The sequence below is a fragment of the Elephantulus edwardii genome, unplaced genomic scaffold (assembly GCF_000299155.1).
Source record: "Elephantulus edwardii isolate Elephantulus edwardi_28Jun2011 unplaced genomic scaffold, EleEdw1.0 scaffold00015, whole genome shotgun sequence".
Taxonomy (NCBI): Eukaryota; Metazoa; Chordata; class Mammalia; order Macroscelidea; family Macroscelididae; genus Elephantulus; species Elephantulus edwardii.
This window is the reverse complement of record NW_006399765.1, coordinates 8,874,827-8,901,132: the sequence shown is the minus strand read 5'-3', so window position 1 is coordinate 8,901,132 and position 26,306 is coordinate 8,874,827. Positions and strand designations below refer to the sequence as shown.

The 26,306-nt window shown below is 45.9% G+C and overlaps 1 protein-coding gene across 1 annotated transcript in view; it reads right to left on the bottom strand.

Annotated features, from left to right (window-relative positions):
- Positions 1 to 25,133, bottom strand: part of EPB41L1 (erythrocyte membrane protein band 4.1-like 1) — a 175,144-nt gene extending 150,011 nt beyond the window's left edge. Inside the window, exons 1-2 of the mRNA XM_006881494.1 lie at positions 25,038 to 25,133; positions 4,422 to 4,473 (exon numbers count right to left, since the gene is read on the bottom strand). The gene's annotated coding sequence lies outside the window, so the exon portion shown is untranslated. The remainder of the gene's footprint in view (positions 1 to 4,421; positions 4,474 to 25,037) is intronic.
- Between the last annotated feature and the right edge of the window lie 1,173 nt (positions 25,134 to 26,306).

Genomic DNA, 26,306 nt, shown 5'->3' with positions numbered 1-26,306 from the left:
AAGCTCTGCTAGCCCAATGATAAGGACCTATGATGCCAAGCTGAAGGCTTCAGGTTCAAAGCCAGCAGATACTCTGCAGAAGAAAGATTATTTCCTCCTGTGTGATTTATTGCCTCTGAAAACCTCCTGGAGGGTCAGCTATGAGTTGGTTCCAACTCACATAATAACACTGCACACATAATAAGACTCCCTGCTTTTTAAGGGGAAGTGACCCTCTGGTTAGTTTCTGAGGCTCTAAATTGAAGGAGACTGGCCATCTTTCTACCACAAAGCCACTGGTGGATTCGAACCACCAGAGCTCCCTCACTATAGTATAATGATCATAAACTTTTAGAGAGAGAGAGAGAGAGAGTGTGTGTGTGTGTGTGTGTGTGTGTGTATACTAACTTTTATATGCACATGGGGGGGAAAGTTCTATTATTGTAATATTGGCTTTACTGTGGTGCTCTAGAACTATATCTGCACTATCTCTTGAGATGTGCCTGTATAAAGGAATATAAGAAAGCCAGGCACAGGGAGAACAACTGAGTAAACAGTTGTTGTTGTTGTTGTTATGTGCCGTCAAGTCGCTTGCGACTCATAGCGACCCTATGTACAACGGCCCTAAGCTCTGCTCTGTCCTGTGCCAATTGCACTGTCTCTGACACTCCCATCCCGATTATCCCAGTCACTGAATCAATCCATCTCATAGAGGGCCTTCCCCTCCTGCGCTGTCCCTCCACCATCCCAAGCATGATGTCCTTCTCCAAGGACCGGTCTCTCCTTACAACATGTCCAAAGTATGTTAGATGGAGCCTCAGAATCCTTGCCTCCAAGAAGCCACCCGGTTTAACCCTTTCCAGGACATATCTGTTTGTTTTCCTAGCAGTCCATGGTATTCTCAATACTCTTCTCCAGCACCACAGCTCAAAGGCATCAATTCTTCAACTCTCTGATGCATAACAAGTGATTGCAAAGACCATGGCCTGTATCAGACGCACCTTAAGTCTCCAGAGAGACACCATTGCTCTTCAGTACTTTGGAGAGGTCCCTAGCAGCAGACTTTCCCATGGCAATGCGCCTTTTAGTTTCCTGGCTGCTGGTGCCAAGACTGTTGACTGTGGAGCCAAGCAAACTAAAGCTGTGTACAATCTCAATCTCTTCACCATCCATCCTGATGCTGCCGATTGGTCCAGTGGTGAGAATCTTTGTCTTCTTGACATTGAGCCTCAATCCATATTGTAGGCTGCAGTCCTTGACCCTCTGCAGCAGGTGCTTCAAGTCCTCTTCAGTTTCAGCAAGCAGGGTTGTGTCATCTGCATAACGCAGATTGTGGATAAATTGTCCACCAATCTTGACCCCACATTTCTCCTCATATAGAGCCCAGCCTCCCGGATAATCTGTTCTGCATATAGGTTGAAAAGGTATGGAGATAGGATGCATCCCTGGCGTACGCCCTTCCCAATTTTGAACCATGCAGTGTTCCCTTGCTCTGTTCTGACGACTGACTCCTGGTCCAAGTATAGGTTTCGCATTAGAACGATCAAGTGTTCTGGGATTCCCATTCTTCTCAGAGTCAGCCACAGTTTGTTATGATCCACACAGTCAAATGTCTTTGCATAGTCAATGAAACACAGCTCTGGTATTCCCTACTTTCAGCTAAGATCCATCTAACATCAGCTACAATATCCCTAGTACCACAGTAGCTATAATTATTTTTGTTACTATTTATATTACTATGACTGAACATGGAGTTATGGCCTCTTGCAGGCCTGTGAATTGTTCTCCTGTAACTCAAGACTCAACTATCACTCTATGTATGCCTGTGGTTCTCCAGGCCTGGCAGCCCTCCCACTCCTCTTCTGGTGATCTGCCCTGCTCAACTATTAGATGCATGCTAGGCCCAGGACCCAGGCCTGTTCACTTAAAATAACCTGACCATTCTCTTCATCAATAATGATTGAATCCACCAGAGTCCTTCCCTGGGATTGATATGATGCTGCAGGAAAAACAGCTCCCTCTTTCTGTATGGATTCCTAAATGGAGGAAGTGGTAAGTTCCTGCCAAGGACACAGGGGAGAGACAAGCAGTAATGGCTGTGAAGAGTACTGGTGGTACTGACCCCCATTTACAGCCTAAATGGAACTGATTCCTCACCATTCAAGCACAAGAACTTAAAGCATTAAATACTTTTTTGGCTTAAAAGTCACTTTGCTGAGTTTTTGCCATTTGTTTCTGAAAAAAATATACCAAATGTTTCAGGCTCTAGCCAGTGCTAGACATGGGCAGGGCTGAACTGAAGCCAGTTTTTCAACTGCTCCTATATACTTTGAGTGTATTTTCAGGGGAAACCAGTGCTTGGAGAGAGACATTACGCTGGGAAAGGTAGAGTGAAAGAGAGGAAGATCCCGAATGAGATGGGCTGATGACTACCCCAATGGGCTTGAGCATAACAGGGATCATGAGGATGGTACAGAACAGGCCAAAGTTCAGATCTGTTTTTTTATAAGGTCACAATGAGTCACAGTGAACTTGACAGCACCTAATAATAACAGCATACACTTGGGAACAGACCATTTCATTTGGGTGGAAACAAAGTTTGTAAAACATGTTCTAAAGACTCACCCTCCTTACCCAGGGGTTGCAAGACACTGCTCCAATAATCTTCAGCAGTACTTCCAAAGCCACCCCGGAATAAAGACAGTGAAGAGGACAGAATTCTGGGTAAAATTCCCATAATTCAACTAGAGAGGTTCTATCATAAATGTTATGTATTGGGAATCTGAAATCTAAAAATGTTTGAAAAGCTATATCCTGACACTTAGGCTGCTGAGTGCTCCCATTTTACAGAAGAAGAAATCAAAGTCCAGAAAGAGGGAGTGATTAGCTAAAACCAGAGTAAATAAGTGTCAGAGCAAAAGCTCAAATCCAAGGCTCTGAATTTGTAGGCCAGAGTGCCTCACGTTCCATGGCAGCACGCCACCTGGGCAACTCTATCATTACTCCCAGTTCCTGTATCCTCCAGTAAACTGATGGCAGCTAAAGCCTAGAATCTCATCTTCCTAGGCTCTGTTCCCTACAGTGTTGCCTGCCTCTGAGCTTGGAGAGCTTCAGGAAGCTTTGGGAACTTGTAGAATAAATGCAAAAACCCTTCTCTGCTTCCCCAAGCTATATACTAAGTTCTACCCCTTGTCCAAATGTCAGGGAAAGGCCAGGCAGGGCCCCTCCTGGGAACTCCTAATCCACCTCCTCTGTTCTGGCTGCGCTATGGCTTTGGACAGAGGATTCCTTGTTCCTGGCGCTTCCTGCCTAGATCTCCGTGGGGCCCATGCGCTGGCAGGAAGGAGCCAAATTCCTCCTTTTAACTAGAGCTAAAGTTACCCCTCCACCTGCACCACCCCAGGAGCAGCACGCTCCCAGCTCTGCTGTTCATTCAGTCTACTTGCCTGAACCTGGCTCAGCCCCAGTTCATTCTCATGCCTCTGCTGCCCTGCTCATGTACATACAACACACACGTGCACACATCACAAAACAGAACGGTCCACTAGAAAAACCTTTAGCGAAAAATAAAGCAGAAGGTTCAAGGATGACAACATCTCTCAGCTCTAACAATAAATAGTGCTTCACTAATAACACCAGTGACATTTGCATATTATTTTAAGATTTCCCAATACATCATAAAACAATATGCAAATGTTTTCGCTGGCTTAGTTCCCTTTCTACATCCTGGCCCTTCCAGAGTCACAGAACCTTAAAGCTGGAAAGAGGTTTTGAAATTCCCTGGGCCAGTGGTTTTCAAAGTATTTTACACAGAGTCTGTGGCATTGTCTAGAGACTGCTGGGAAGCTGTAGAATTGATCAACTAGAATTCCTCAATTTCAAACTCCTTTAGCTGTTTTGTACTTTGAGATTCCTTTGGATTATCTGACAAAGGGATTTCTCTGCTGGAAAGTTTGAAAACAGCTCATTTCATCTGATCCTACCTTTTCCCACCCCTTCGTCTGACAATGTATATTTAGGAAAACTAGAGCCAGCAGAAAAGAAGGCAGTTGCCCAAAATCACATAGTAGCAAGAGGCAGAGGCAGCAGAGAACACTCTCTCACAAGTCAAGTCTACCATCTGGGGACAAATGAGCAAAAGAAAGTGAGAGCTGCAGGATCAACTTCCAGGTCCAATCCCATTAATAGCCTGTCATGGTACAAGCAACACAAGCACATTACATAAGGGTACTTAATAACATGCATTAAAAAAAAATAATAACATGCATTTCAGCCCCTACCACAAATCAAACCAAACCAAACCTAGGGACCCCCCTCGGCGATAACCCCCTTCTTCAAATTCACCAGAAACTTACAACCTAGACAGAGGGAGACCAGGAGTATGCAAGATGACCTTGTCCAGCTTTAGCAGAAGAGTAAGACTGAGCCTTTGCATCACTTACCCCTCTTCTGTCCACAACCAGCTCTCTGTGAGTAAGTTCGTCAGTCAGGAACCTAGAAGGAGGAAATAGTGTTAGCTTCTCAAAACATGATTTCATGGACTCAGCATGGAGCTGGAAATTGAGAGGCTGGCATTTGACTTGGAGGAACCTTGAGGAAGTTGTTGAACCTGTTAAACAGAAAGGCCTATGTGACTGTACACAGAGAGCAAAGGGGAAAGTCACAAACATGCAGCTGAAGAGGTCAGCAGGGGTCGGGCCATCCAGAGCCTTGGTATTCAAGGTAGAGTCTATTCTAACAGCAACGAGAACCCATCTATCCATTTGCAGGGTGGAGAACAAAAGGGAAAAGGGCACATGGGCTTTAAGAATACCAATTAGTCAAAACAACTACGAGATATCATCTCACTCCAGTTACAAAAGCAAAATTCAACAGAGCAGCAAACAACAAATGCTGGCGAGACTGTGGAAAACCTGGGACCCTTATTCACTGCTGGTAGAAGTGTAAAATGGTGCAACCACTATGGAAGGCAGTATGGCCCTTTCTCAAAAACTTGCAAATAGAAATACCATTTGACCCAGCAATTCCACTACTGGGAATATACCCTAAAGAAACTGCCACCCAAGCAGATATATGGATACCCATGTTTATTGCAGCTTTGTTTATAATAGCAAAGAGTTGGAAACAACTCAAATGCCCATAAACAAATGGATAGAGAAGCTGTGGCATAGTCACACAATGGAATATTATGCAGCACTGAAAAACAAAGAGCTCATGAAATATTATACAGAATGGGTGACCCTGGAGGACATTATGCTGAGTGAAATAATCTCAGTCACAAAAGGACAAATATTTCATAATGCCACTATTATAAACAGGACTGACATTGGGGTTCGGAGAACTAAGAAAAGAGGGGATAAATAATGTACAGTGCATTGAAACAGATGAGGAAGAGAACTGTTTCAAAGGAATATATGATTAGGTATTATTTGCATGACAAGAGTCCAGAATAAGAGCTGCATAGTAAAGTGGACTGAAGGGGATTGTATAACAATGAAAGAATTTTTTTTTTTCAAAGAGAAAAGCGAACTGGAGGGAGGGATGGGCAGGGAGGAAAATCTGCAACAATGAAGAAATGGAAATCCAAGTTCTCTATAAACTTTCATTAAAATCTCAATCAAAAAAAGAATACCAATTAGGAGGTAAATGTGATTGTCTAGGCCAGATTATGGCAAGGGCCTCTGACTACAGAAAATATGAGCTATGCGAGAGGTGTTATCCATAAGAGTACATAGTGATCTGAATAGGGATCGACGTGAAGGAGAGCAGAGATCTGTCTATCATAGTCTTATGTCTTCTCAGGTCAGCACAGGGTCTACAGAACCCACCCAGGGGAAATATTTCTCCCAAGCCTTGCCTCAGTCTCCCCATCTGTGAAATAAATACAATTGTATTCTGTGATCCCAAAGAATTTTTTGTTGTTTTAGCATTAATTCTGTGCCGGTGTAACTGACTCAGGGTATTTTAAACTTCTTTTAAACATCTTTAGAGAACTCTGGTGGCCCAGTCGAGAGAATTGTGCTGCCAACCCAAAGGTGCCTGGTTTGAATTTACCAGGTGCTCTGAAGGAGAAAGATGGGCAATCTCCTCCCATACAACATACAGCCTCTGAAAACCCACTGGAGGGTAAGTTATGAGTCAGTTCCGACTCAAAAGCAATGAGTTTTATGAGTTCATCTTTATGCCTCAACTGCACACTGACCCACAATGATAGCTGGAGAGAGATGCCTCAGGATGTCTGGCTTTATTCTTTGAACAATAAGTCTCCATACAGGTAAAGTGTTATCACTTCACAGGGAACACAAGAATAAAGGAAAATGGAAGTCCACTGAGGAGCAGTGTTTACCAGTAGAAGCAATATAGTCTTTTTTTTTTATTTTAATGAAAGTTTACAGAAAAGTTGGATTTTCATTCATTCATTGTTGCACATTTTCCTCCCTTCCCCTCCCTTCTGCCACCCCCAGTTCACTTTTTTTAAATATTCATTTGTTGTTGCAAAATTCCCTCCCTCCCCTCCTCTCCCAGTTCTCTATGCAATACACCTCTTATTTTGTACTGTTGTCTTACATATAATGCCTACTCATACATTCCTTTTAAGTAGTTCTTTCTTCTCTCTCTCCCTGCTTTGAAAGCTGACATGGGCCTCAGGCCTACTCCAGATTTAACATCAGTCACCAGCAAGCTTACAGTCGGCCTCCCATCCACTATTTCCTTGTGCAGAGGAGGGTGGGATGTGAGCATACCTGGGAGGCAGGGTAGCCTAAAGGTTATGAACTTGGCCTCTGGAATCACATAGGTTTAATCTAGCTCCACCAATTTCTAGCTAGGTGGCCTGGGACAAGTAATTTTATTTCTTCACCTTTTCTTACTTAGAAAAAAGAGTAGCCTACAACCAGGAGAGGATAAAATAGATGAATGGGGACCTTCTAAGAATTAAATCCCTATGCACATTCAAAAACGTCTCCAACAGGGTAAAAAGGGAAATCACAGACTGGAAAAAATATTTGGTAATGACATTTCTGATAAGGGACAAGATAAAGTTAAACAACCCAATTGCCAAATGGGCACAGGATATGAACAGAAACTTCACCGAAAAAGACATTCAAATGGTGAACAAACACATGAAGAAATGATCAAAATCCCTAACTCTAAGAGAGATGCAAATCAAAACAACTATGAGATATCATCTCACCCTAATAAGAATAGCAAAATTTAACAGATGGAGCAAACATCAAATGCTGGCAAGGTTGTGGAGAAACTGGAACCCTTACTCACTGCTGGTGGGAGTATAAAATGATGCAACCACTAGGGAGGCAGTATAGCCCTTTCTCAAAAAGTTGCAAATAGAAATACCACTTGACCCAGAAATTCCACTACTGGGAATATACCCTAAGGAAACCTGAACTTCCACCCAAGCAGATATATGCACATCCATGTTTATTGTGGCTTTGTTCACAATAGCACAGAGTTGGAAACAGCCCAAATGCCCATCAACAAATGGATGGATAGAGAAGCTGTGGTGTATTCACACAATGGAATATTACACAGCACTGGAAAACAAAGAACTCATGAAATATACAAAATGGGTGACCATGGAAGACATTATGCTGAGTGAAATATCTCAGTCACAAAAAGACAAATACTGTATAATGCCACAGGACTGATATGGGGGTTGGGGAGAAACTAAGAAAAGAGGGGATAAATAATATACACAGCATTGAAACAGACAAGGGAAAGAACTGTATAAAAGGAACATATGATTAGGTATTATTGGCATGACAAGAGTCCAGAGTAAGAGTTGCACAGTAAAGTGGTCCGGAAGGGGGGTACTATATAACAATGAAAGAACTTTTTTCCCCAAAGAAAAAAGCAAACTAGGGTGAAGGAGAGGTAGGGAGGAAAATGTGTAACAATAAATGAATGGAAATTTTAAAAACAAAAGAGAATACGTTTAAACCTGTTAATACCAAATAAAGTATACATTTTCTCAAAAAATAAAAAAAAAGTAAAGAGCTTGCTTCTGGGGCTAAAGGATAAAATAAAAGGGAAGCAGCTTCTGTTTACAGATACAGAAACTGAGACTCAGAAGGGTGGTACAATTCACCAAAGACAATGACAATGAGTGGCAGAGTTAGACCCCTACACTGGCAATTGGATGCTATAACACAACTGGATGCACATCCTCTTAGTTCCTGATGAAATTAAGGCTTAGGGAAAAAAAAAGACAAATGGCTTGTTCAAAGCCACAGAGAGAATCAACAGTAGAATTTTAATTTAAGGGAGCTCTGGTGGCCTAGTGGAAAGAAGCTGCACTGCAATTCCAGAGGTACACAGTTCGAATCCACCAGATGCTCTGCTGGAGGAGAGGCAACCTCCTCTTGTACAAGTCAGATCCAATTTGATGGTATAAACACACACACACACACACACACACACACACACACACACACATTTTTTTTTATTAAATCCAGAACAAACATGTTCATCCTAGAGAGGGTGAAACCAGGCTACTTACTCCTTGGAGGCAAGGATACTTTTGGGCATGTTGCAAGGAGGGACCAGTCCTTGGAGAGAAACATCATGTTTGGGAGGGTGGAGGGACAAACAGCACAGGAGAGGAAGAGCCGCGATAAGATGGATTGATTCAGTGTCTGGGGTAATGGGGGTGGGTGTGTTGGAGATAGTGAGGTTGGTGCAGGATGGAACAGGGTTTAGGGCTCTTGTACATAGGGTTGCTATGAGTTCCAAGCAACTCAACAGCACATAAAAACAACAACTCTTTGATTATAAATTTTTTTAAGTCTATGGTGTTCCCAACTATATCTAAAAAGTACAAGCTTGTGGAAGAGCTTCAGATTCCCTGGCCCTTTAAACCTGGAACAGGGACAAGTACAGATCTGAGCTAATGGGGTGAGGGACACACTGGGTAGAACTACCCTAGGAGGAAGTCAGAAGAAGCTGGTGAAACAAAAGCCTCTTTCTCAGAGGCTCTCTCCTGGGACATGGCAAGAAAGGAGGGGGCTGACAAGCAGGGTCATCCAACTTGCCACGGCAGAGTTGAGGGCTATATCTAAACAAACAGAAACAGTTCCAGCTTGGCCATAAGCTTATCCCCCTCCCCTCACCCCACCTCATTCACACACACACACACACACACACACACACACACACACACTCTCTCTCTCTCTCTCTCTCTCTCTCTCTCTCTCTCTCTCTCTCTCAGGTTTGTTTCTTCAACTCAAGAATGAGATGCTTGTATTGGTGTCTAGGTTCCTTCCAGTTATATGAGACTAATAATACCATTTCCTCATAAACACCAGACTCCTGGTCAAGCCCTGGTCACTCCAAAATGTGGCCTCATAATGCTAGCTCCCATATTAAGGCTATAGTGTTGGGACCCCTGAGTTCAGGTGCTGTGTGGCCAAGTTACTTTTCTTCAATAGACCTCAGCTTCCTTATTTGTAAAACGGGAACTTATTGTTGCCTGGTCATCTGAAGATTCAAGGACCTATGCCAAAGGCAAGCAATTCCTGAGATATAGTACAAAAGAAGCCCCAAGCTCCCATCCTAATTCCCTCTTCTAAATTCTTTTAATCTATATGCAGAACAGATCATCTGGGATGCTAGGTTGTATGAGGAGGGATGTGGTATCAGGACTGGAAGAAGATTAATCAACAACCTATGCAGGTGACACAACCCTGCTTGCTGAAACTGAGGAGGACCTGAGGCACTTGCTGCAGAAGGTCGAGGACTATGGCCTTCAATATGGATTGAAGCTCAACATCAAGAAAACAAAGATTCTCACCACTGGACCAATTGGCAGCATCATTATGGATGGTGAAGAGATAGAGATCGTTAAGTTTTAGTTTGTTTGGCTCCACAATCAACACTCTTGGTACCAGCAGCCAGGAAATCAAGAGATGAATTTCATTGGGAAAGTCAGCTGTCAGGGACCTCTCCAGAGTACCGAAGAGCAATGAAATCAGACTGGAGACTAAGGTGCACCTGATCCAGTCATAGTCTTTACAACTGCGTGATATGCATCAGAGAGCTGGACAATGACTAGGGATGATAGAGAACTGATGCCTTTGAGCTGTGGTGCTGGAGAATAAAGCTTAATATCCCATGGACTGCTAGCAGAACAGGTTTGTCCTGGAGAGGGTGAAACCAGGCTGCTCCTTGGAGGCAAGGAATATGAAGCTTCATCTGACATACTTTTGGACATGTTGCAAGGTGGGACCAGTCCTTGGAGAAGGACATCATGTTTGGGAAGGTGGAAAGACAACACAAGAGAGGAAGATTCTCAATGAGATAGATCAATTCAGTGACTGGGGTAATGGGAGTAGGTATATCAGAGACAATAAGGTTGGGACAGGATAGAGCACAGTTTAGGGCTCTTGTACAAAGTGTCGCTGAGTCACAAGTAACTCGACGGCACAAAACAACAAGTTCTTCTAACTCTTCTTGCTCTCCTCTGACCCATGTTCCATTCAGAAAAATGAAATCACTGAATCAAAGGTCTGGATGCCACATTAGTAGCAACAACCACCACCACAGCTTGGCTATTAACAATGTGCCCAGCACTGTGCTAAATGCTTCACCTAGATTGTTGTTGTTCCGTATTGTGGAGTTGGAACCGACCCATAACTGACCCTCTGGCAGTTTTTTAAAGATGATTATTCACCTTTCTCCTGTGGGGCAGCTAGAAGATTTGAACCATGTGCCTTCAGGATGGCAGTGTGACTTCTTCCCACTAGGCCACCAAAGCTCCCTTTTATTATATACCAGATATTCCCCTCAATCATAATGAGGTAAATCTGGTCAGTAATCTCTATTTATAAGTCTCTCTTATCTAAGAGACTAGAGAGGTCAGCAAAGTGAAATTACTTGCCCAAAGTCAAATGGTGAACCAGGGATATGGCCAAGATGAGAACCTAAATGTTGGGGCTTCATTTGATGGTAGAGTCCCTCATTTTAATCTTGAGTGTTCACAGTTATCCAGGGTAACAGGCATCCATCAGACACAGAACTGGGAGGTTGAGAGTTCCATGAGACATGGAACTGGGAGAAAGCGTTGAATAAATCCCTTTATTTCACTGTCTCTAACCTCCCTAATTGTTGTTGCTGATTGTCATTGAGTCAAGCATTGACTCTTAGTGACCCTATGAACAAGAGGCCTGAAGCCTTTCTATAATTGTAAATATTTATCAAAGTACAGAGGCCAAATATCTACTTTATACTAAAAAGCTGTCATGTTAACTCCATGTGTGTCAGAATTATATCCACAGTAGTGTCAATGGCTGTTTGAAAGTATATTAACAATCCTTTCTCCTGAAGTGTTTTTGGGTAAACTTGAACCTATAACCTTTTAGTAAGAAACTATTTGTACCACCTAGGGTCCTTAACCTTTATATAATCTATTATTATTTAAATGTGTCAAACTCAGCTCTCTGGCTAGAATAGCATAAGGTAAGCCATATATAAATGTAAAAATTTTTCAGTAGTCATATTAAAAAAGAGAAAAAAAGAAATAGGTAGAATTCATTTAAATAGTTTACTTAATCCACTTCTCTGCAAAATATCATAATTTCAACATGTAATCAATTATAAAAACATTGAGAGATTTTACATTCTAAATCTAGTATATATTTATAGTCATGTTGTTGTTGTATGATACTGAGACAGAACTGACTCACAGCTAACCCTTTTCAGCAGGCTTTCAGAGAGAGTAAAATTGCACAGGAAGAGATCTTCCATCAGACACTAAATTTTTACCAAATATAATTTATCTGTATTTAGATTTTCATAGACTTTACCATTAAAATAGCATATTCACAAATCTAAATTCCCAAACAGAAGATGGTTAGTAAATGGATGTCATCTTTGATTTAAAATGTAAATCCATGAAAATGAATGAACTTAAAAATTCAGTTGTAAGAGTAGCATATAGGTAATGGCTACTATACAAGATAAGACACTTCTAGATAAGTCAAGTTCTTAAGGGCACAAATTGGTAGCCTCTTTGGCCCTTAGCCAAAGCTAAACAAACAAACAAACAAAGCCAAACCTATTGCCATCAAATCAATTCTGGCTCCTACCTGGTGTGATCCTATGTTGTTGTTATGTGCCTGCAACTCAGAGAGACCCTATGTACAACAGCCCTAAACCATGCTCTATCCTGTGCCAATCTTATTGTGTATGACACACTTAACCCCATTACCCTAGTCACGGAAACTGCCCCGTAGGGTTTCTAAGGCTGTAATCTTTGTGGAAACAGACTGCTACATCTTTCTCCTGTGCAGCGGCTAGTGAGTTGAAACTGCCAAACTTTGCAGCCAACAGCTTTAAACGCAGCATATATTCTCTCTCTCTCAATGCCACTGAGTTGGAAATGACTCATAACTGGTGCTCCAGAGGGTTTTCAGAGACTGTAAATCCCATCTTCCTCCCACGGAATACCTGTTGGATTCAAACTGCCTGCCTTTGGGTTGGCAGCTCAACTCCTTACCACTGAGCGACCAGAGCTCCCTAGTGGATCACTAGAATTCCTTAGGTTAGACCTCTCAAGTTAAATTTCAATCTGAATAGAATCTATACAACCAACAAACCAGTAGTTGCTGAGCCCAATATTAAGATCTACTTCTAGGGCCTAGGAAGCCACCCTAATGGCACAGTAGTTAAAGCACTTGGCTGATAACTGACAGGGTGGCAGGTTCAAACCCACTAGTAGCTTTTCAGAAGATTTGAGTCTCTGCTTCCATAAAATGTACAGGAAACTCTTATGGACTGGTTCTACCCTGTCCTATAGGGTCACTTTTGAGTCAGAATTGACTCTATGGTAATAGGTTTGGGTTTGTTTGGTTCCAGAACTTATACTCACATGATGATAAGGAATCAGAATCCTCATTGTTCAGAAGATGAGTTATCTTGATCACCTGGCTCAAGGTCACTCAACTTTGACTCAGCCTATCTGACATAGAAGCCAAAGTTCTGGCCCTTATAAAGCTTGACAGAAACTAGCATGTAATCCATCTTCTAGGGGAAGAAATTAATCTCTGCTGTTATATTCAGGGACCATTCCAGTCTGGAATTCAGTCCATACCAGAATGATCCAGAACAGAAAAGTCAAATTTACTGCCCTCTAGTTGATTCGGATGCACAGTGTGACCTTATAGGACAGAGTAGAACTGCACAATGTGGTTTCATAAGCCATAAATCTTTATAGGAGCAGATCACCACTTCTTTCTCCCTTGGTGAAGCTGATGGATTGCAACCTCTGATTTTCTAGTTAGCAGCCAAGCACTAAACCACTACACCACTAGGACTCCTTAGGAAATGGAACAAAAAGGCTAAAAGAGAAGGAGGAATGGAGAAGGGAATGACATTGACTGCATTGAGTGGTGTTCTACATGCAAAACTTGGGCTGTTACGGAGCTTGATCCCATTCCGAGGGAGGAGGCAGACCCACCAGAGTCCACTAGCTGCCTGCCTTCTAGGTGAGTATCTAGGGTTAGACCTCACTCCTTCCCATTCCCAACTCCGGCAATACACTTACCCAGACAACTTCAGACGAGAGCCAGTCACTGCTCACCTCTCAGGGTCAACTCACTTGGGAGGCAAGGGAGCCTGCCCTCGGGAAGGAGGGAGAAAGAGGGCCCTGGAGGCAGATTCCAGAATAGGGAAAAAGTAGCCAGTCAGAGCCAGAAAAAACCTGGTGGCTCCACCCCTCTCCTAGGGAACACAGCTAGCATTTGGCCTCCTCCTGCCAGCCCAGCAGCATGAAACTTTTGCTGGCTATTAGGTTTAACAATTAACTCTGATTGGTTTCCATTTCAGCAGGAGGTAGTTTGCGCAAAATGTCCCATCTAGAGGGTAGTGGAACTTTGAAAGAGATAGAAGCTGAGTAGCAGGAAGGGATTAACATGGAGAAAAAAAAGCATGGTTAGTGGACCCCCTCAGCTCTCCCTTCCAATGTGGAAGCAGCCCTTGGTGCTACGGGGTGATGGGCACAGGTTCCATGAGGTTCAGGACTATGGCTGGTCCCCAGTAGGTGCTCAGTTATTTCTAATCAAAAAATTAAGGGGGCTGGGTGATTAGGCAAGCTAGATGAATAGATAAATAGCAGTGAAAGGTGACAAATAAGGCTTGCCCTGAGCCTATCACCTCCTTGCCTCTCATTACCCCAGACATTCACAGAGACCAAGTTGGGCTGAGTTTTTGGATAGCACCTACCCAGGGCACACTGGGAATAGGACTTTAGGGCTGCAACCTTGGGCACGTGACTCAAGCTCCTGTAGCCCTTGCTTCTTCTTCCTTGGTGTGGGACTGTTTCCAGAGATTATAGCACGCTAGGCCGCAAGGCCAGGATACACTGTTATGTTGTGATACAGTCGTGCCTCTTGCTGCTTGGCAACAGCCTCCTCCTCCCCTGCCACCCACTGAAATGCCTCACATCCCATGTACTCCCCTAGCTCTCACCTATGTGGTCCTTTCTCCTTTTCTGGAAGGGAAGCCTGGAATGACGGCTTCAGCCCACTCACATCCTACTCAAATGGGATTGCACACACACCTTGGCAACAGATTGCTCCCAGCTTGACATTTACTTGTCATTTACCTTTTCCTTGGCTTATCATGGCCCCCTCCTCCTGTTTGTCTTCCATTTCCTAGCATGGATCCAGTTCCACAGCCCAACCAAAGCTATTGCCAAGCTCACTGTGGCCAGTTCATTGGTGTTCTCAGGCAAGGTTCCTTCTTTCCAAGCCTCTGCTTCTCACATACATGACGTGAAAGTAGAAGGGGGGTGGGTTCCTCTGCTGGCCTGCTCTGATAGTCTGACATTTCTGGGATCGTTTTTTTTTTTTGCATTTTAGCCTTAGGCAGATCAGGGGTCAAAAATCTCACCTTGGACAAATAAACAAACAGCCCCGTTACCATAGGATGGATTCTGAGGCCAGACTACAGAGGCCTGGAGCCACATGCCAAACACTCTCAGCTCAAGCCTGGGCAGAGAGAAACAAAAGCTCCTCCCTAGTCCTGATTAGCAGCCTTCACTGCTTCTCCAGTATTTCCTCCATCAGGCTTCTAACTTTCCTGCACCACCTTGCCAGTCTCTCTTAGTGGTATCATGGGCCACTACTCCCACAATTTTTGTTTTGTTTTGCAAAAACAATGCTAATGCTTGAAGCTGCCTCTGTATATGAGGTGCTGGCCCTGAGGACCTTCTCGGTGAAGTTTCTGGAGCTGCCCCTGTTCCTTGCAGCATCTCACTAAATATACACTCTGCTTTCCCATCTCCAAACATAACTCACCCCAGTATCCTCCACAGGGAGTATCTGCCTCCCTGTCCCTCTCACTACTCATTCCTGCTTCATGCCTGTCCTGTTCATACACCACCTGAAGTCCACCCTAACCTCTCACTCCTCAGCTCACTCAACCATGTCTCTGCCAGATGCTGATTTCCTACTGCAGACTTGATCTTAAGACTAAGGAGCTCCTGTGAAGACTTTTCCCTATTATCTACTCCTCATTTCCCACCAGCACAGTACTCAGGACGCAGTAGGTTTTTACTGAAACAATGATATTGTTGTTGTTATAATGTGCCATCAAGTCAGAACCAACTCATAGCTGACCCTCTAGTGGTTTCAGAAACTACGTCACACAGGAAAAGACGGCCCAACTTTCTCCCTCAGAACAGCTGGTAGATTAGAACCATATGTCTTTGTACTGGCAGAGCAACTCCCTACCCACTAGGCCATCAGAGCTCCCTCTAACAATGACAGCAATCATTAACTGAAAAACAACGAATTCTAATAATTTATTGACCATTTATTCCTTGCCATGCTCAGATATCTGAACTTCCCACACATTTCAGCTCTTCTTTTCCATTCATTAAATGGACTGGGCATTTCCTCTATAGTGAGAAAACTGAGGCTCAGAGGCAAAGTCACTTGCTCAAGGCCACAAAGCCATGAAAAAGGCAGAGTCAAAACTGGAATTTCTACTTTACTCACTGCCCTATTTGGCCTCCCTCTAACCTGCGGAGAAAGAACAGGACAGGTAAAAAGTCCTGACCTGCCCAGTGATGAGGCTGCAAGGACTTTGGAGAAGCCACCAGAGCCCAGGGCCAGAGGTAGGCTCTGTAAATCAATTTTCAAAAACAAATAAAAAACCCAACAGAAACCCATTGAGCACCTGTTCTGTGCAAAGCCCTCTACGAGGTGCTGAGGAGCAAAGCGACATATGAGATTCATCTCTTGTGAGTTCCAACCTAAGGAGAAGCCTAATGCAAGACAAGCAGTCTAAACAGACAAGTCTAGTGCTGGGAGAAAGCTCAGACCAATCACAATTGTCCCCAGAGGGGGACAGATAAGATGCCAAGGGATAGCCAAACTTTCATTGTGGGGGTAGGAGTGGGAGGGCTTGCTAGCTTTTATGGGACAGAGGCTGTGGCATCTGTGGCTGAGCCTTGAAAAGATAAGACTGAAACAGAGACTGGAGTCAGGGCATGCCTGGCTGAGAGGAACAGAAGGAGCTGGGGCATTGACACAGGTAAGCACTGGGCGTGTCCCAGGAGCCTCAGGAAACATGTTCTCCAAGTCCCTCCCTTTGGCACTGGCACTAGGTGCTCAGCACAGGCGAGAAGTCACTTTGAGCTCTCCTAGACTCCCAGGCACCTGGCTCATTTATGAGGAGTGGATATGGAATGGGAGAAAGGATCTGAGTGCCTATAAGTGTGATAAGGACACAGGGGGCCAGAATCCAGCCATAAACCAGGGTCTGTGAAGATACAAAAGACATCAGAAGTAAGAGAAGTCAGGAGAAAAGTAATGAAAAGGACAAAGAATATGCTTGGCTGCAAAAGACCAGCTCAAAGTTGCAGGGGACCTGGGAATTATCCAGCCTAAGCCTCATTTTACAGCTGGGAAGACGGAAGTCCAAAAAGAGGAAAAGACTAGCCTGCAATCCCTCGGCACTCAGTAAAGCCAGCAGTGTCCTGACAGATCTGTCTTCGACAACTGGCTCCTGAGGGCAGCAGTTTTTAAGTTTCATGGATTGTAATTCAGAGACTCGGGTGGTAGCAATGGATCCCCTCCCTGGGCAATGCACCCTTTCCAAACCATGTGTGCTGTTTCTGAAGCTCCTGAACATCTGAAACCAGTTCTGAGGAGGGAATCCTGTGCATCTCAATCACTTGGCAGAGAGCCCATTAAAACAGGCAGATCCCAAAGACCTACCCTCCCATATGGCAGCTGTATTTGAATGTCTAGAGTCCTAGAAGATCAATTCTCCTATTCTACTCTTAACAAGGAACAGAGTTTGAGAAGCTCTGTCTTAGGGGACTCTAGGAGATGAGGGCTACTAAACTGCACCCCTTTTAACATTTCACATATTAAGTCAACTTGCGAGCTTATGAAAAACAATGTCTGTGGCTAGACGTTTTAAAGCTACTGCTGTTTAATCGAGGTCCCTTCTGATTAAGCCACTTGCACAAGAGGCAGGGGGGTGGGCTGACCAGGTAATGGGCACGGGTGGAGGCCAGCAAGCTGACTGCAGCTGCCCAGATTCTGAAGTGACACTCTGAGATCAGCAGCCGAACCTGAGAGAAGGAGTCTGGGCTGAAGGTGAGGAGCTAAACTTGGCTGAGTGGAAGTTCTCTGGCAACTCAAGCCTACAGGCCCACTCCCTCTCCAGATTGCCTCCCCCCTAGCCCTCAGACCAGATCTAGTTTCCTCCTTTACTTTTCCCAGCACAAATGTTCTCCTGGGTCCTCCGAGCCTCTAAAGGCCTCCAAACTCCCACCAAACAGATAGCCTGACAGAGGATCTCCAGGGCATAAGAACACTTCTGATGAGACAGAACCATCAACCTTTGGTAAAGATAAATGTATTTACCCGGAAAATTAGAGACAATTAACAAAAACTGAGGTGGACCAGTAAAAAAAAAACAAAAAAAACAAAAAAACACAACACCAAAAAAACCCCAATACACAAAAAACCACAACAAAACAAAAAAACACAAAACACAAAGCAAACACCAACTAAACCAAATACCACAAACTAGGTAAAAAGCCAAATGCCTTCAGAGCTCCCTGTCACCTCCTTCTGATGCAGCCTCTTTCTCACAGGTGGGCAGCTGCCGAGGCCCGGGTAGGCCCAGAGCTTTGGCCAACTTCAGGGCCAAATGGTCCTTCCTGAGGGAGGGTGGTTGTATGTAGGCCGGGGAGGCAGGAATCCTGAATTCTATCCCCTGCTGAGCCAGGGGTTTTGCTCAGTGGATTCTAGCATGTCCATGCCCCATTCTAGGGAGCTCTGTTGGTCTACTGGGTAAAAAATTGTGCTGCCAACCCAAAGGCAGGAGGTTCAAATCTACTAGGGGTCCAAGGAAAAAGATGAGCAACCTCCTCCTGTGCTAATTTACAGCCTCTATAAACCCAGTGGAGCTTTGAGAAGCTATGAGCCAATTCCAACTTGATGACAATGAGTTTGAGTTATGTCCCATTCTAGACCTCCAATTGTCCTCACAGGCCCCACCAGGACAGTATAGGAAAGACTCAAGGACACCATCGGGCTATGGACAGATAAAGATTCACATTCCGGCTGTGCCAACTTGCTGGCTGGGGACTAGGTCCCACAACCCACTGCTGTCAAGTCGATTCTGTCTCATAGTGACAATAAGGTTTCCAAATACATCAATAATTACGGGAGGAGGCTGGTGAATTTAAACTGCCAACCTTTTGGTTAGTAGTTCACCACATTATACACTACGCCAACAGAGCTCTTTAGGGTAAATCACTGCCTCACTGGATTGTTGTTGTTATGTGCCGTCAAGTTGCTTGCGACTCATAGCAACCCTATGTACAACAGCCCTAAACCCTACTCTGTCCTGTGCCAATCTCACTGTCTCTGACACTCCCATCCCAATTATCCCAGTCACTGAATCAATCCACCTCATAGAGGGCCTTCCTCTCCTGCGCTGTCCCTCCACCCTCCCAAGCATGATGTCCCTCTCTAAGGACCGGTTTCTCCTCACAACATGTCCAAAGTATGTTAGACGGAGCCTCAGAATCCTTGCCTCCAAGGAGCCACCCGGTTTAACCCTTTCCAGGACAAATCTGTTTGTTTTCCTAGCAGTCCATGGTATTCTCAATACTCACTGGATTAAGGATTAAAAAACAAAGTACGTAAAATGCTTAACACAGGGCCTGGCACATGGTAAGCCAATAAATGTAAGCAGATGTTTATAAGTTATCAGTGTGAGCCTCTTAGAAGGAAAATGTCGGGCTTTCTAATTCTTAGGTGTCCCCAAGCAACCCCAAAATCATCTACCTGAAGTAGGTCTGGAAGCTTTATCTTTAGATCACTAATCTGGGAGAGAAGGTGAGAAGAGGGGAAGGCAAGAAGAAGGCAGTGAAAGAAAACTGAGAAGAGGCCAGAGAAAAGGAAAGAAATGTCCATGGGAAGAGAAGGAGCCTTGCAGCCCAGCTTAAAAGAAAAAAAAAAATATTATTTGGCTAAAGCTGTCAGAACAGGATAAATCCTCTCTCCTTTCCAGAGCCTTCCCTGGGCCTGCCAAACCAAGGCTTAGAGAGACACAGCCCACTGTCAATAGGGACATTGAAGCCTTGGGTTACCTCCAGGTAACCAGTGTGACTCCCCACGCAGTGCCGCCCACCCACGATGGCCTACTCCCATGGGAGCAGACAGAAATGGCCACAGCCAGGCTGATAACAAAACAACCTGCCCATTCAGCCTGAGGGTGCACTGCCAGCCAGGCGGGCCCTTTTCTTGGGGTTTTGATCTTGACTTGGCACCTAGGTTCACGCACAACCCTCACCAGCCTCAAGCTCCTGCTTTCAGGGCTACGATTATAACTAGGGAAAAAAGTACCGTTCAGATTGTAACCAGAAGCCACGATTAAGGTGTTCTAGTTGCCACTAACTGGCTGTATGGCCTTTGGGGTTTCATTTTTCTGAGCATCAGTTTTCTTCATTTAGCTAATGAGAGCAATGACAAAGGCCATCTTTAAGGTTTCCCAACTAGGAGGGCAATGACAGTTCATTGGATGCCTCTGAGCTCCACAGGGCAAAGGACTTGCTTTGAGAGTAGAGTAGATGGGGCTGGGCTCTGCTGAGAATGCATTGGATGTGGCAACGGCCGAGGGTTATTATGATGATGACAATTATAATTAAAAATCACAGCAACAAACCCTTAAGCAATTTACAAAGAGTTCTCATTATCTCCCAGGATTCACAATCTGGTGAGGTAGGTTAGGCTAGATGATGATTATTCACTTTTGGTAGATGAGGAAAGTGAAGCAAAATTAAGTGACCTGTCCTAGCTTTTAAGTGGAGAGAGAGGGGAACCAAGAGGGCAGTAATAATTATTGAGTGCCTCTTGCGTGCTACCTCATAAAGTTCAAACACACACATGTGTTGTCTTGATCTAGTCACACCATTATGATCCTGCATTGCAAGTGCAGCTGTCCCCATTTCATAGAAGATGAGTCCAAGACCAAGAAAAAGGCTTACCCTAAGTTTCATTGCAAAGTGTGCATGCCTGTGCTTCCTTTCTGTATGTGCTTTGGATAGCAGACCCAAGAATCTCAAACTCTAGTTTTCATATATTAGGCAGCCTTGAGGATAAAGGGGATGGACTCTCCCTCCCAGCTTGCTTAGCAGCCTCTGCAGTAGTCTTCAAGTAAAGGTCCTACCCACCCCCTCTCTCTAGCAGGACAGCCTCTCCTCTGCTTCCACCTGGAGAGCCGTGTTTTTGAAATGCAAATCTGATCCTTCCAGGCTAAGTTAATCCTCTTCCCATCTCTCTACCACCTGCAGCATTGGTCAAGTGCTACACAGGTGCCAGATCAGATCCCAACTAACCACCCCATCCTGCCTGCTCCCAATAACTCACCACCCCTATTCCAACCACATCGAAGTATTTAGGGTCCCGTAAACTATCCATGCTGCCTTTGTGCATCCAGTTACAATTACTGGATTATTACTTGGAACATAAAATCCAGCCCAATCATCTCTCTCTCTTTCAGGAAGTCTCCCTCAGCCCCCCAGTAAACAACCACACCCTGATACCTGGTACACTGTCCCTGTGATACTGAATCTTTACATGTGTACTCCCACCTCCAATCTGGGAACACTGTGTTGTATTCATATCTGTATGTAGGGTGCAACAAAAAGCCATTCAAAACTATTAAACTGAATTGTGGAATAGCCCTAATAGTAATAATAGCTAACATACACCAAGTATTAACTATGTGCTTAGCATTGTGCTAAGCATCCCACATGTCATGCTGTCTCATCTAATATTCAAAATAACTCTATGGAACAGATGCTATCATTGACCCTGTTTTATAGGTGAGGAAACAGCTGCTCAGGAGCAAAGTCACTTGTCTAAGCCTGCCAGCTGGTCTGTGGCAAAGCCCAAATGACCCCAGCGCCACTGATATAACCATTACTTGGTACACCTTCCATCCCATTACCCTCATTTTACAGAAGAGGAAGCAAATATGAGAGGGAAAGAAACTTCCTTATAGTCAAGTAACAAGACTCAGACCCAGAACCTCTGTTTCTTCATTCACTGCTCTCCTTTCTTATTCTGATCCAGGATGACACAACACAAGTTGGCTGTCTTCTGCCTAAGTACATAGTGAGTGCTAAAAATCTATGACCAGGGAATGCAATGACAACAAAGACGGCCAAATCTATTTCAAGAAAGTCTGAGACCTGCCTAGATACTACAATGTTAGGGCTTGAGGGAACACTTGAAGTATCATTTAGTGCAATTTCCCATTTTTATTATCTTTTCACTCAATAAATTCCTTGAATATCCATCATGAGCAGGTACTTTACAAGGCATTCATCCATTGCTCTGAAATTGAAACCGATTCACAGCTGATCCTCCATTGGATTTCTTACGCTGTAAATTGCCCAAAAGGAGATTGTTCATCTTCCTCCCTCTGAGCAGATGGTCATCCAAACCACCAAAGAGACATGGATGGCCTTTGGGTTGGCAGCATAACTCCCTATGGACTAGGCCACCACAGGTACTAGAAAGACTGATAAACAAGCAAGTTCCTGCCCAGAGACATTTACAATCTACAGGAGGAGGCGGACAATTAAACAAGTAGTTTATGTATAATTATAAAGTCTAAGTGCTGTGAAATTTAGGGGCGGAGCATTAAAGATTAGCTTTAAAAAGGAAAGCTAACTTAACATGGAGAATTTGTAAAGGACCTCTAGAAAAAAATTACTCTAGAACTGAAATCTGAAGAAAAAAGTGTCAAAAAGGGAAAGAAGATGGAAAAGTATATGCAAAATCCTGGCAGTGAGAACCCACATGGCTGGAGTGAACTAAAAGGCAAGAGTGGCTTTTAGTTTCTAGATAGGTAGGTTGGTGCTGTTTCCCATGGGACCTTTTAGATCAAGGTAAGGACAGGAGAACCCACAGGAAGTGCTGTCAACATGTCATTATGTTAATCAGTGAAGCAGTGAAAATTACAAGGAAGGCCTAGAACTTGAAACCAGAACCACTAACCTCCAAGGCTACAGGGCTGCTTCAGGTATGTAACATATATATGTACGAGGGATAGATGTTTCTGGAGTCACCTGACGCTAGGTTCCCCATTCAGTGCCTATGCCTTGCCAGAGCTCTAGAGTGGCATCAAAATCATCTCCATTTGTTAAAATACAGATCACTTGGTCCCATCCCCAGAGTTACTGGCTCCAGAGGTTAGAAGTGAGGCCCAAGAATTTGTATTTCAAGTTCCCAGGTGACCCTGCTGATCCAGGTAAGGCACCTGCATTTCAACCATGGCTCTAGGCAGGGCGGGTTGGGGAGGGGGGGAGTGGGGGATAGCAACCTTACCCAGGATCTTTGAAATCTAGAAGGGTATATTCTTAAACAGTAAGGAAAATTCTTGTACTTGTACAACAAACTTAAAGGCTTGAGGAGTTTCCTTAGATCCTTTCACACAAAAGAAATTCAATAAAAATGTGTTTGTTAAAACAACAGATAATCACATAAACGGTTTGCCCAACGTTTGGCCTGAACTCCAAGCCAGTCTTGCCCTCGTCCTGGGAAAGGGATTCTGGGTAGGGCCACCAAGTCCAGCCTTCCCCAGCCTCTGCTGCTTTTGGCAGGAAAACATTTTAAGAATCACAGAAATCTGCTGTTGGCTTCCAATGCTACCACTCAACCACCCTCCTTCCTTTTACATTCACAGCTCCCTCCTTTTACACTCCGTATCCTGTACACTTCATCTTGGCAAGTCAGGCGGAAGAGGGAAGATGAAGTTTTAGGAAAGAGTTAGAAGTAAAGAAGAATTCTTGCACTTAGCATATCCTCCTCCCAGAACAATTCCTTCCTCCAGTAAGATTCTCCATTTCTCTCTAGTCTGGTATACTTGTTCAAGCCCAATCTACCTTCATTTCTGTATCCAAAAAGCCAAGAGCAAAATTCATAAACCACCTTTCCACTCCATCTTTCTTAAATAGAGTGGCCATGGACAGAATGTTTTCACTCTGTTCTAGCTGGCAGGGAAATGCCCTTCTCTTGTAAATCCACTTGAATGGACTCACTAAGATACAGCTAGCTCTATGTTCATTAAAAAACCCAACTGTAACAGAACTCATAGAGATATATACAAAAAGAAATAAGGTAATCGCTGATAAAACACACCTAAGCACATATAGAAGAATACACAGGGTGAGAACCGGGGGACACTAGCGTGAACGCAGATCATACATCTATAAAAACACGCACACAGAAATACCAGGGGAAGGAGGGCAGACACACCCAACAGCGTCCCTCTCAAAGTAGAAAGGTTTGCCAAGGAGACACTCTTTTTTTTGGAGGGGGACACTCTTTAAGAGAGTGGGTCTCACTCCTCATTCTTTCAGGGTACCTGAGGTGTGATTCTTCCCACCCGAGCTCATGTGGGAGATGGGGCGGAGGAGGTGGGAGATGCGGTGGGGAGTTGATGAGGCCCTATTCGACCAGTGACAGGAAATGGATTTCTAATCTGGCTGGGTCACTAGCGTTGGGACCACCGCTGCTGCCTCCTTCTTCCTCCCCGCTCCCCCCACAACACACACACACCCGCGCGGTCGCATACACAAACACACACACACACGCACACACACACAGCCCAGCTTCAGCAAGACACGCCCTCCGCTCCTGCATGGCCCAGGACAACAGCTCCTGCCAGCCCAGCTCATTCTGACCCCCGGGGTGTGGCCGCCCACCTGCCAGCAGGGAGTCTCCACCTGGCTGGGGTGCCCCTGCCGCCTACCAACCCAGACAGGTGACGGGTCCCTGGAGACAGTAGCCCCTCGGCCGCCGCCCCCACCCCGTCCTCGCGGCAGTGCAGAGACAAAGCCGCGCACACGCACATGGGGGCTACGCGGGTGCACACATGCCCTCACACGCGCACACAGGGGGAGTCACACTGGCGTGCACAGCGAGACACACACGCGCGCGCGCACACACACACACACACACACACTCGCTTCGCCACAGGCTCCAGCCACAAGCGGAGGTACTGGCACACACCCTCAACCAGATGTACACACTCGGCTACACATTCAGACACACCCTCTCACAGCCACATTCATGGATAGACCCACGCACACACGCACACCCTCATCTGAAAACACACACAACCACCCAGTCCAGACGTTCAGAAACGTCCAGGGCAGTACAAACCCTTAACACACACAAGCCCGAGCTCACACACCGAGCATCCACTGGCACAGAGCCACGGGCACACACGCGCTCACACCCAGCACACACCCAGAGACGCGTGGATCTCGACACCAACTCACGACAGGACAGAAAGGGACGAACCAAAGCCCAGGGTTCCTGGCACCAGCACCCGACACCCCACCCCCACCCCCAGTGGCGTCCAGCCCTCCAGAGTCTACTGGCTGCCTGTCAGTCCTAGAGGGATGGGGATCCGAGCCCGGAGCCCACGGTGATCCCCACTTAAGGCGCTCCAGACGCTCTGGGTACCTTGGGACCGGGAGGAGGACAACGGGGGCGGCTAACCTGGCGGGCGGCGCGGCTTCCGGGCTCTGTCGGTCCCCGGGTCCGTGAGTCCAGCGGCCGCCCTGGTGGGCTCCGAGGCGCACTCGAGCTGCGCAGAAATGCCCCGCTTGCTCGCTCGCTCCCTCCCACTGCGCTCAGCCCCCTCCCCGCCCGCCCCCCACTCCCCTTCTTCCCCCTCCGCCCCGCCCCGGCCAGTTCCCCCACAGGAGGAGGCAGTGATCCCGACCGCCGGAGAAGCCACCGGCGAGCGAACAAGCAGCGGCGACGAGCAGCGCGGGGGAGCGCGGCCGCTGAGGCCGGAGTCGGGACCGCGCGTCGGGAGGAGCCGCGCCAGCCCCCGGGGAGGAGGGGGAGCCGGCGAGCCAGCCCCGCGCCTGGCCCGCTGTCGCTTCCCCACGTGGGCCTCGCACCTACCTGGACCACCGCGGCGCTCGCAGGCGGGGGACCAGCAGTGGGGCGCAGAGGAGGTGGAAACCCCACCCCGGGCTTCTCACCCTCCTGACCCCAGGCCGGTGGGCTCTGGCCCCGCCCCTGCCTCTACCAAGGCCCCCGCCGGCTCCGAACTTGGCTTTCCCGGCCTCAGACGTCTGGGCTCTCCGCCTGTGCCCCAGGCTAACCTCGCGACCGGCTCCCAGCTCGCTGGCCTGCTCTACCTCCACCCGGACCTGGCCGACGCCCACCAGCCTCCCTGCCATCCTCCCATTGTTCTCGCGGCTAGAGCTCTGGAGGATCGCGTCGCGCCTTGCAGTCCCCCTCTCAGGTGGCTGAACCTCAGGTCCCTCCGTGGGCTCCCCTAGGGGCTGACCCACTGGCTTTGGAACCCCAACGCCTGTCCTACACCTGGGGCTGACACGTCCAAGGTACAGGGCTTTTCCAAATTAGAGTTAGACCCTTACAGCAGTTCCTTACAGGACCTGTTCTGAAATACAGACTGAAAGAGAGTGACTAGCTTAAATCCAGTTACTCCAAGAATGCAGTCTGGAGGAAGGTGGGGTGTTTCCATTTCACAGATGAAGAAACTGAGGGAATTCCTGCCTCCGCTGGGTCTCCAGAAGCAGAGCTTGGCCTCCAGAAGTGTCCCAACCATGAGGAAGGAGCCTGCCTCTTCTTTGTTACATACGGAAGTCAGAAGTAGTTAAGCAAAAAACCTACTATGTGTATGCACTTGCTGGGGGTTTTGATGGAATTAGAGTACTTGTAAAGACCTACTAAGTGCAAGGAGATGAGCTCTGCCAACCCAAAGGCCATAACTTAAATCCACTAGCTAGC